This window comes from Leguminivora glycinivorella, chromosome 13 (assembly GCF_023078275.1).
Source record: "Leguminivora glycinivorella isolate SPB_JAAS2020 chromosome 13, LegGlyc_1.1, whole genome shotgun sequence".
NCBI lineage: Eukaryota > Metazoa > Arthropoda > Insecta > Lepidoptera > Tortricidae > Leguminivora > Leguminivora glycinivorella.
The window spans coordinates 12,233,584-12,245,888 of NC_062983.1; the positions used below are offsets into that span (position 1 = coordinate 12,233,584).

The 12,305-nt window shown below is 36.6% G+C and overlaps 1 protein-coding gene across 1 annotated transcript in view; it reads right to left on the reverse strand.

Annotated features, from left to right (window-relative positions):
- LOC125232731 (fibropellin-1-like) overlaps positions 1-12,305 on the reverse strand; it is a 557,970-nt gene that overhangs the window by 131,138 nt on the left and 414,527 nt on the right. The window lies entirely within an intron of this gene.

Sequence of the window (12,305 nt, forward strand, 5' to 3'; positions counted from 1 at the left end):
CGCGGCCATGACTCGGCTCTTTACATTTATGTATACTTTTTATAATTAAAATCATAGTAACAATTCTTTGGAGTTCATATTCAAGCATCCACAACCCGGATAGCCCCTCAACACAATGTGTGAGAGTCCCTCGGGCAAGTTCCCGCGCACGTATTGTACACAAGAAGCGAAGTTTGGTTCCTGACTGGAACACAAACATCGGCCTTTAATCCGAAATCGATCAGTCTGGCAAAGACCGGTTAACTTCTAGTTAACTCTCAATAATGATTTGTTGTTCGTCAAACAAGAAATAAACACGCCGAGGCTGTTAGACCAAAGCCTACACTAAAATTATACCCACGGCAAGTAAAGTGAAGAGGGGAAAGGTGACCAGTGAATCAATTATTGAAGCCAACAGAAGTATCATTGAGCAGCAGCAGTGATATTAACGAATGTCGCGTAATTGACTTATTGTATAGCATACCTATCATTGACAGTTTGCTGAGACGTGAGTATTTTCGTGACCGCAGCTGCGAGGTAAAAAAAAATTAAAATACATCGTAGTCTGCTCTTAAACTTTTATTATAAACCGTGTTTTTATTGAATTCCGTTAAGTTCGGCATATAGTTAGGTCCATAATAGGAAATAGAATAGCATAGTTAGATTTTTTTAATTTGTAAGTTTTTTATGAAAAGTACCATACACCTGCGATAGATGTTACATCAATTGCTGTTAAGAGACAGGCTTTGTGTGAGTGTGAGTTAATTGTAAAGCCCCATTTCTCAACAGCAATTGAAGTAACATGTTTCGCAGTTGTATGTTTTTTTTTTTAGAAAAAAATACAAATTTAAGAAATCTAACTATGTCATTCTGTTTCCTATAATGGACCTAACTATATGTCGAAGTTAACGGAATTCAATAAAACACGGTGTATTTAAAATGTCAATTGCATATTTCCAAGACGTATCTTCTTTAACATTTTTTACAATAATTTCTAAATTTATCGAATGAAAATCACACATAATACAGTTTATCCAGACAGGTGTCCAACAGTCTGCTATTCAGCACAGGAGTATTCAAACAATGTCGCGCCTAGTGCATTCAGATTGAACTTCCTATTGCATGAACGGGGTCACAGATCTATAACAATTTCAATTTCAATTCCGTATCCGTCGTTAGGTACATAGCGGGGCAAAGCCATTCAACTGAAACATTGATATCTAATATGTCGTAAATGCCATAATAATTATTGTCAATTAGAATTGAACCTTGCATCTCCTTGGAAGATGCGACGAGTTATTTTGCAAAGATATTCTTTATATGTGTAAATAGTGCCCCTTAACACGTTTACGGGCGGCTAGTGACGTCATCTGTCATAGATCAAAGGAAACAAATGACTACGTCTACGACATACATGTCCACGAATGTGGTAACATGTTTCGCTGTTTTATGTCATAAATATTCCTTGATGCATGTATATCTGTCGGCCTAGACAAGGCGATAATTGACGCTACGTGGCGATTGAAATGCCGTCTCCCTCTATCGCGCCAGGCCCCGTAGCCGAATGGTATTTCTACGACGCGAAACGAACACGAAACGCCGCGAAAGTCTGTCTCTGTCGCGCCAATACGCAAGAGCGATAGAGATAGATATAGATTTCGTTTCGTGAGCGTTTCGCTCGGCTACGCACGCAGTATAGAAGACCAATAAGGAGAGCTAGCAACGAAGGTTTAGGAAGCGTAAACGATTGTGATTGGCTAGGTACCCTGCTGTATTTTTTAACCCCCGACGCAAAAACGAAGGGGTGTTATAAGTATGACGTGTATGTCTGTCTGTCTGTTTTTTTTTTTATAGAGGTAGAAAAATACAACGTATCGTCAGGCTTACGCCCGGTATGTCGGACTCAGGTGTTCAATACCGACTAAAAAACCTCCTCTTTCTCCGGCCTCTGTTTTCCCCGCGGCATCCACCGTTAGGCATTACTTCGTGGGGAGAGGATCAAGCTCTTGGCTCTACCTTCATGTATTCGAAGTCGCTGCTTCCTTCCTCCGTGCTCTCTGTCTTTCGGTAGTGCGTAGGTCCAGAAGTACGTTAGTTACAAAAGTGTTCGTCGCATCCCAGGCAGTTTTTGATGACACCATTGCTCTGTCTGTCTGTCTGTCTGTTTGTCTGTCTGTCTGCGTGTGTGTCTGTCTGTGGCATCGTAGCTCTCGAACGGGTGAACCGATTTAGATTTCGTTTTTTTTGTCTGAAAGCTGAGTTAGTCGGGAGTGTTCTTAGCCATGTTTCATGAAAAATTATTGTGCATAAATCTTTGTTAGATTCCATACAGTTTCAAATCTTACCTACTTAAAAATTTCAATGTTTCATGCTATATTTAATCTTGAAATTACATTCAATTTTAATAGATAACTAGGTACTAAAAATACCCAGATGGCCTAAGAGATAACCACCATGTGGGATGTCAAGTTGGCGATAATTGTCCTGGTAATCGTTTCAGATAATTCAGATCACGATGTAAAATATATAAATAGAAAAGATAGATAATGATATAATTGCAGAAACATTTATTGTTTATAGATAACTAGTTTTCGCCAGCGGCTTCGCTCGCTATAAATTCGAAAATTGCGGAATGTTCAATACAAACTTCCACCCTACATTTTAGGGAGGTGGGGAGTTAGAAAGAGGCAAAAAGTAGCCTATGTCACTCTCCATCCCTTCAACTATCTCCACTCAAAAAAATCACGTCGATTCGTCGCTTCGTTTAGCCGTGAATGACGGACAAACAAACAGACACACACACTTTTCCATTTATAGTATTAGTATGGATTAATAGGTAACTGTGGAATGAATTGTCGCCTGCGGTATTTCCGGACCGATGCGACCTTCAAATCTTCAAGAAAAGAGCGTACACCTATCTTAAAGGCCGGCAACGCACCTCCAACACCTCTGGTGTTTCGGGTGTCCATGGGCGGCGGTGATCGCTTACCATCAGGCAACCTGTCTGCTCGTTTGCCTCCTATCCCATAAAAAAAATTGAATTATTATTAGAAAGAAAGAAAAATATTTTATTTGCAAGCACACATCAACATAAAAAAATACCAACAAACAACAAAATAAAGCTCAAGCTCAGCATTGAGTCTGCAACGGTGATTTTCAGCTTGCTCCTTGTTGGTGAAAACCGACCATATTCACATAATATACAATTAATTAGATTTCTAATAAACGAGGAGTAGGTATTCAATAGTCTGGAATACTCGTATAAGTTTTGAAAAGTTTTACCCCCTAAAATGTACTTTATAAATTTCAATGAATATTAAATTCGCAACACCTCCGCGATCCTGACATTGAAAAAGTTCAAATTGATTTTAGATTAAAATCGTTTAAGCTCTGATGAAAGAATAATAAATTAATGATTATACGACTTAAATTTTACTGTGTAAATTTTGAACTTTTGTAATCAGAAATCTCTTTTAATTATTATTAAAACCTTTCTTTATTCATTATTCGACGATATTTTAAGTACGTACAGAATTATTTTCCGCCCCCGTGATTTCATCAGCCCCTTTCCTCCTGTGGGTGTCGTAAAGATCAACTGTGGGATATGGGTTAAATTGTGGTGTGGGCATTGAGATGGCAACCTGTCACTGTAACTTGTTTCTTTTGTCCCTTTAATTGCTGTAAGTGGCACTGAAACTTGAGCAGTTCTATGTGCTATGCCTACCCCTTTGGGAATACAGACGCGATTCATATGTAGAATCGCTTTTACCCGTAATTTTTGGCTGAAATCAAGTTAATATTGGTATGAATTTGTTAACGCACTTATGCTACAACAAACTTCTCAACCCAACTGTAAGTTAACAATCGATTTGGCTGCTAACATTGAATGGTTTAAATATTACCTATTTGCAGATAAAATAAACACATATTTCACAATTAATAATGGTAATTATAATAACGCGCAGAGAGGGCTTTCTAGAGTGAAGTTTAACATAAGGTAAAGGTGAAGATGGTAAAGTATTGAAATGTGAATATTATATTAAACATCAAAATCCGGTTTGTGCCTTTGCTTACTTAACAGATTTTCACTCGGTACCATAATATTTGTTAAAAGTCTTTTATTTTATTCAAATTTCAGCAATCAGTTCTTTTATGCCATGAAAATTTTACTGCTCTCTGCGAATCCGAATGTATTATAAAAATCTCTCTGCGGTAGAAACCCAGGCATTTTAAATGTTCCTGAATTTAATATGTCGGTTGTACAGTGGGAAAAAATGCTCATAATATATTGTCTGTATGCCTAACAAAAACAGCTTAGAAAGTTGTACGAAAACATAGCATATTTGAAAATTAATTAGTTTTAGCCAATGATTTATGAATATGAATTTTATGGGTTAGTAAATGATATGATCACAAAATAATCCCATTAGGTCCATATAGATGGTTTCTTTGGCCCACATTGTTGTCTAGACACGACTTTTAATTTATGGTTTGACTACAAGTCTGAACGTTATTGATATGCATTAAAAGTAAATAGTTTCCGTTAGATATATGACAATAAAATTGAAAACAAGGGTCCGTTTAAAATTTATTTATATAAGTGGTTAAAAATATTCCGGGCTTAGGCAGGGAAATTGCACGACAGAACGTAATGTAAGTGATGAAATACGCGCCTGTTTTATTTAATGCAATGCATGCATTATTATAACATTTTAATAGTTCAATTTCTTAATATAGTATATTATATAACGGTAACGTTATGAAGACTATAAAAGTTGAGTACCGCGGTTAGGCCACGAAGGCTTGCCGAGTGGCCTAAGTAAGGTACGAGACTTTTATAGCCTTCATAATGTTACGATTGTATACTATACTTTTTCTACGACAGCCACATACATACTTATTCAAGAATAATAAAATGGGTTAGTTACTTACTTCATATAATGAATGGGAATATTTGTGTGGATCGTCGTAGCATTGAGTATTCTGTCCACAAAATGTTGATGGTGAGATATTGTTGCACAATTCTTCAAAATATGCCAACAATGCGATTTCAGAGAAAGTTGAAACATTTTTTTGCAATTTCCATGTCATAAAACAATCATAACATTTTTGCTACGCTGTATCCGACTTTTCAGGTAACAAATTGTCAGTCACTTTGAGCGCCATAGCCTCAATTTCTTGGGGAGTATATTGTTTACCAGAATCACTCATAATTACTTAAGTTTTTGCACAACGTCGACTTAAAATAAAGTATAAAACACTAAAATAGTTCAAATATTTTTTAAAAAGTTTACAAATGCGGGAACCAATAATGCACAGCCAGAGAATGCTCAACCCAAGAATTTACGACCCAGGAATTGGCGTCCATGATGTACGAGAGTTCTTGGGCCGTGAATTGATGGGTTGGGCATTCTCGGGCTGTACACGTTTGGTCCGGGCGATAATTCGAAGCCATTTTTTTTACAGGGCGGCAGTATTGTACGACCCCGTAATTCGCGTCCAAAAAAGTGGACGCCGATTTTGGGCTGTACATTTCTGGGTCGTACATTAACCGAACTCTTCATGCCATAGACAAGGGAAATAGAAAATAAGCCGGTTTTCAATTACGAAAAATGTGGTTGCGTTCAAGAATATTTAAATGTCAAATGTAAAATTATTTGATAAACTTATGATTTTTACCTTTGTTTTGCAATATCTAATATGTAAAACGCATTTCAGTTTATTTTTTCATCTTGATTTAAATTATGAACCTAAATATTATATTATTTATTAAGAGTTATTTATTATTGCAAATGAAAACATACCTGATAAATGGAAGTTGTACTTTTAAAAATAAACTTACAGAACTCCTATATTCATATGAATACTGCTCAGCAGTTATCATATGAACCTATAGACAAATAGACTTTTCTATCGTTACTCAAATGAACTTAATTTGGATACCGCTGACAATAATCTAATTGACAGATTTAAGTGCTGGAGTAGAAAAAATTATTTATGTCATCAATGTCATCATCATAAATAAATACCATGATTATGAAATGTATTATACAATATAAAATTTGAAACGAAATTACGATTCAGTTATTTACAAATATTAAGAACCTCCGCGTCACAAACAAATGAAATAGTCACACCAAAACACGCAATGTACAAGCAGTAGTACCTAGTCACTTACGTTACATTTACTAGGAAATACATGTTATATAACCCGGATAAAATTTCAATTTCCTGGTAGTTAAATGCTAAGTTCAGTGTACTATTTCCCACTGTCCCAGATTTGGGATTGGTACGCAGCACAGCGTCCCTGGAGTCGCGACATGCGGCTAATTTACGACGTCATAACTAACTCAAGGCCGACGGGTCTCTGTATCGCTATTTGAGCCTTATTAGGCCCCCGTTTGGCCACTATATACATTTATCTTATTTACTCGTACTGGCATTAGTGTAGGTTGACAAGACAAATTGTATAAAATATATAAAATACATACATACCATACCTGTATCCCATAAAAGGGTAGGCAATGAAACTACGCAAGTTTCAGTGCCACTCTTGGCAATGAAGGGGTTGAAAGAAGACATCCATGGGAAGAAATGGGGTGGTGAAATTCGTAACCCACAAATATGTGGCATCCTCTACTGTTACGCCCACTATAGCTATTCTATGGCTCAAATAATATACTTATAATAATGTATGGATCCAATTTATGAGTGTGCACGGCAAAAGTCCCACTTGGTCGATTGTTATAAAATAGCTTTGTCAGTTTATTCATATAAAGATACAAGTGAATCTCGCCTTAATGATAACCGACAAAGTGGGACGTTTTACTAAACACACTCACATTTTGTGATATGGGTATTTTATTAAGGGTCACTTGTACCATCGTAAATGGAGGGTTAACCCAAATTTAACCCACCATTTTATATGGGATTTGACAGTCGACAGATCACTAACCTTGAGTTAAGCGGGTGGTGCAAGTGGCCCTTAGGTATACTATTATGGGCTTTTAATATGAAAATATGTTTTTTTAACTGCCTTAAACAACGAGAATAACCTAATTTCATTCTTTGCATCAAATAAACCTCCAGACCAAGACAGCTTTAACTATTGCCAATATACGCAGTAGCAATTTCACACGTCGTCTTTTCGCGAAAAGAAAACCCCAGTCTCTTTTAATCCTTATTCATGTGGGATCAAAGTGTATAATGGCTGAAACGTGGGCTTTATTTTTGCTAAATTCACATTCTCTCTGGATCATAAAACGAGTTTACTGCCGAAGGACAGGCCGTCGCTGCCCACTAAATGATTGTCAGATGGCAATAAAACGAGAGAAATAAGTAACGCGCTAGGGAAACAGTAAACACGTTGGTAAGGCCCTGTTATTTCATTTGTCGAAACATTGTTACGTGGGTATTTTATTGAGAGATTTTCGCGGAAACGATTCGTTTAACGAAATAACATCGACAGGTAAATTAAATAATTATATTTATGATTCTGATGTCTCAATTCTACACAGATTGAATCTAATATCAAAAACATATGTAACTCCGTATAGACATATAAAACTTTGGTTGATTCTGGGTTAGATGGCGCTAATATTAATAATTTGACAATTTTAACACATATCAAGTTAAAGGATATGGACTAAATATGGTCCAAATTGTCAAAACTGAGATTCAAAAGTTTTAATCCTGTGTTGAGAGATGGCAGTCTATGCACTGTGACTACACCTTTTTACTTTAACAGTAATTTTCTATGTGTATAAATCGATCCTCTTTGCTAATATCTAAGAAAGATATAGGTAAGAGTTTTCAATGATTCACGGTTATTTTCCGTGATCATGATGCATGCAACTGCGTCGAAATATCGGGAGCTCGACAAAAATCAAAAAGGTAATCACGGTCTATATCCCGGTCAATATAAGTCTAATGAAGATATAGGTAGTTGAATTTATAAATCGTTGTCATGTATTCGACTTCATCATCATTTTTGTCATGTGTCACGTCAGCCGCGTTAGCTGGAGACCCGGGTTCTATTCCCGGCTTCGCCACCAGTAGGCTTGATCGCTTTTTATTTAGTGTATGGTATCTATTTCAGTTTGCTCATTTCATTATACGCATTTATATCATTTTAAGAAAAACTCAAACAAAAACACGGCAAAAAAGCTACTTTGTCTTCGTTAAAACTGTAATGTAATAATGAAAGGCATCCTGACTAAAAATCTCTTATCAAAATCCACCCGCCGGTCTTAAATATCCTTGCCTGTCGAATAAACCATTTAATTCAGTTACAAATATTGCGTTTAAAGCGTTCGCGTTTTCGCGTTCTCGTTTATACTTAAGGCTGTATGTAGACTAAACGCGAGCGCGGTGCGGAGAGCGGCGCCGCAGGCGGAATCTGTCAGTTTAATCGCTGTTGTCTAAAACAGGTCCATTCAAGTCTCTGTAAGTCTGTACTCGTTGGTTACACTACGGTGTTTTCAGTCAAAGGATAAAGTAATTCCGATGTACTTAGGATATGTTTAGGAAAGTCAACGATAGAGGGCGTGCAAAACAATTATAATGCCGTAGTGCAAGTTGTTCGTTAGATGTCACTGTTACCCGCAAACTGGCTAACAGCTTGTTGTCGTAAAATGTATAAGTACTCTGGTCAGTTTTATTTATGTACAAGTTTTCGCTAGATGTCGTTCTACCACCCGCAAACTAGCGAACGACTTTCTACGGTTAATTAAATATAATTAAATTGTAAATTTTATTATTATCATCTTATTTCGGCAAATAAGTTTGCGTTCAAATAGTAACCTATTATTCATGTGACTGATGGTTGGTATGTGGCGTTCCATGTTTAAAGGGTCCATGCTTTATGTGCTATAAGGTACCTTTAGGCATTGAAAGTCAAGTCAAGTCAAAGTTGTCGTAAATTAATAATAGATGGCGCTGCATTCGAAAACCTTGACTGATAACTCTATACCATACAATTCAATTATACTCTATGGGTTACGCTTTCTGGGGCCCATTTCTCAAAACTGTAAGTTACAAGTTACAAGCGGAAGTCTCTTTCCAACTTGTCATATTAGACATTGACAACCACTTGTAAATTGTACCTTGTAGCTTCGAGAAATGGGCCCCAGATCGTGCCGCGCGAATACCGCTTGCCACTTTCGCGCTTGCAAACAGGCCGCAGCCTAAAACCATTTCCGAGCTTAAGTAAACATTTTATTATATTTTCGACATGTTGAAAATACATATTCGTATTACGTATGCATTTAGGTAATTAGTGTCGTTTCTGGCGAAACTAAAACGAAAGTTTTGGTCATATTCGAGACTGCAACCAAAACTTATGGCCACAAGTTATGAAGTGAAGTGCATCAGAACACGTCAGTTTGTATATGCATATTGCTTGCCATACTGTTCTTTGAAAGTACCTATAAGCTTTTCATACAATCGCATGATCTTTCAAATGACGAGTTCTAAATGGAAATTGCTGGCAAATTGGGCTTTGCTGCGATACAACTTGCTAATTAAGTGGGTTGCTGGTGATGTCATTTTGATTCATGCGTCTAGATCAGATTAATAGTCCACCATTAATAGGACTTAATGAGTTCACGATATGGACTTATAGAATAAAATAGAATAATGAATTATTCGTAGGCAATAAACAACTTTCGAGACATACAGATAAAATATGAAGAGCCACGAAATGGCCTCACCTCAGCATATGCTGGCGACTTCCAGCGCTGGTCTTATGTGTTTAGAACTTATTCATCACAGTGCTACTTCTGTTTCGATGTGAATTTAATTTTTTTTTTCTTAATTCAAAACAAGTACAGTCAACCAATTGGAACCTCTTCTACAGTGACATAGTTCTACAGTGGCCTAGCACTGTAGATGATGTTATAAATCATATTGTATGAGATCTCTTACTGCTTGTCATTTTGAGATGTTTGTAAAGTGGCCTAGGTTTCCAATTGGTTGACTGTACCTACGCTTGAGAACAGCATGAAACACTATAAAAATCAATAAACTAATAAAGTTATATAAGTATGAAAAAACTATCTTAAGGTATTTTGGCAGCATCTTTTAAATAGGCTGACTTGACTGAGCTGATAAACCAACTTACAAATTGTGTACAAATATTAATTCAATCAAAAATATTCCTATAAGTGAAAGTGCAAAATAAAACAGCATCTTTAAGAATAACACTCCTTAGTCCTTATGTTCACACTTACTTTACATATTTACAGGTAAAAAAAAAAGTGACAAGTATCTTTGCATCTCCAATTTGTTGATTGATTTGATTGCATTTAATAAATTCAATACACAGTAATATTATCATTATACAGATTTAAACATTTCTTGCCGACGAGCACTAAAATTCTACTCATGCAGGCTCTTGTGCTTCCAATCGTTGATTATAGTGATGTGTGCCTTACTAATCTTTCACAAGGACTCTTAGACAGGTTAGATAGACTTCTAAATAGTTGCATAAGGTTTATCTTTGGCCTCCGCAAGTACGATCATATCTCCATCTATCGCCGGAAACTTAATTGGTTCCGAATACGGGACAGCAGGAGCGTCAGAGTGCTGTGTATGCTGTACAGTATACTAAATGACCCAGCAATACCTGAGTACCTGCGGTCTAAATTTCAGTTTGTCACCGCACAGCCGGGCCGTGAGCTCCGTTCCTCCCGGAAACTCATTTTGTCAGTGCCTCTCTATCGCTCCGGATCTATGTCCAACTCTTTCACTATGCATGCGATTCGTCTTTGGAACGATCTCCCTCTGGACATAAGGCAAAGTCAGACCAAGTCTCTGTTTAAGATCAAGTTGCGCAGACATCTTTTAGAAAAGTCTCATAACTAAGAGTCGTAATAATTATAAGGCAGATATATATATTTATTTATGTATATATAATGTTATATGTATACGTATGTATATTTATGTGTATTTGTAAGTAGGTATCTATATTATTTTAAGTATGTATATATTTTTAATATATATAATAGTAATAGTAGTTATTTAGTAGGTAGTCCATTTCTCGTCATTGCGACATTTCCTGCAAAGCTCTTATAGATCTCTGTTTGGCCCAAAGGTAAGCTGGTAGAGAATGCCTTCTGGCATTAAGTTCGCCTTTTGTACATTTTTTTACAGTGAAATAAAGTTTAAATAAATAATATTGAGCGATCAACACTTTCACATTGTTCATATTTCTCTGTGGATCTGTAGATATATTTGATTTTCAATGGATGCTTATTAGATCCCGGAAGACATAGCTCATAATGAAGTTAAGTCACGCGGCGCGCTCCAGCTTTAAATAAGGTTCCCCCATAAATATTTTCTAAGATAATACGTACACGTATTTTGTACAGTGATAAATTTTATTGGTAAAGTTAGTTGCACCGCAGCCCGCAGAGGAATAAATTTAACATTTATTCAGCACGCGTTCTGCCACGAAAGTGAAACTTCGGCTTGAGATAAAACTTAGTAAGTCAAAAATTAATGTTTTGAGGTTTTTCGTCTGTGCCAGCCTGGGTGTTGCTTGGCTATAGAATGTCTTTTCATCACAGAAAAAGTATAATACTAGGTTACTGTACCTAAACTTATTTTTTTATTATTTATTAGCCAGGTTCATTGCTCGATTCAGGATTTTTTTAAATCGGGCTATACATCAATTCAAACATAAAAATCGACGGTATCTTTTGATAAAAGTTATCTAGTGTGTCATACACTACTCCTTCACAATATTAAGAACTAGCTTTTGCCTGTGGCTTCGCTTGCGTTAGAAAGAGACAAAAAGTAGCCTATGTCACTCTCCATCCCTTCAACTATCTCCACTTAAGAAATAACGTCAATTCGTCGCTCCGTTTTGCCGTGATAGACGGACAACCAAACAGACACACACACTTTCCCATTTAAAATATTAGTATGGATTGATTACTGAATAATGATTAGGTAACTTAAATTATCCATAAGGTTGTCTGGTAGAGACCGCTTACAGCGATAAGACCGCCTGTTGCTACCTGTATGTTAAATGTAATTCTGTTATTTGTAAATCTGTTATCTTTGTGGTCCAATAAAGAATATTTACATATACTTATTATCTCAAATATATGGCATTATACATCAACATCGCCTGCGTGCGTAGCCGAATGCAAAAACGCTCACAAAACGCTCGCAAAATGAAATGCTCGTAGATATCTATCTCTATCGCTCTTGTGTATTGACGCGACGGAGTCAGACTACCTTTCGCGGCGTTTTGTTTTCGTTTCGCGTCGTAGAAACACCATTCGGCTACGGGGCCGGGAGTGTGTACTCTCCCTTCATCC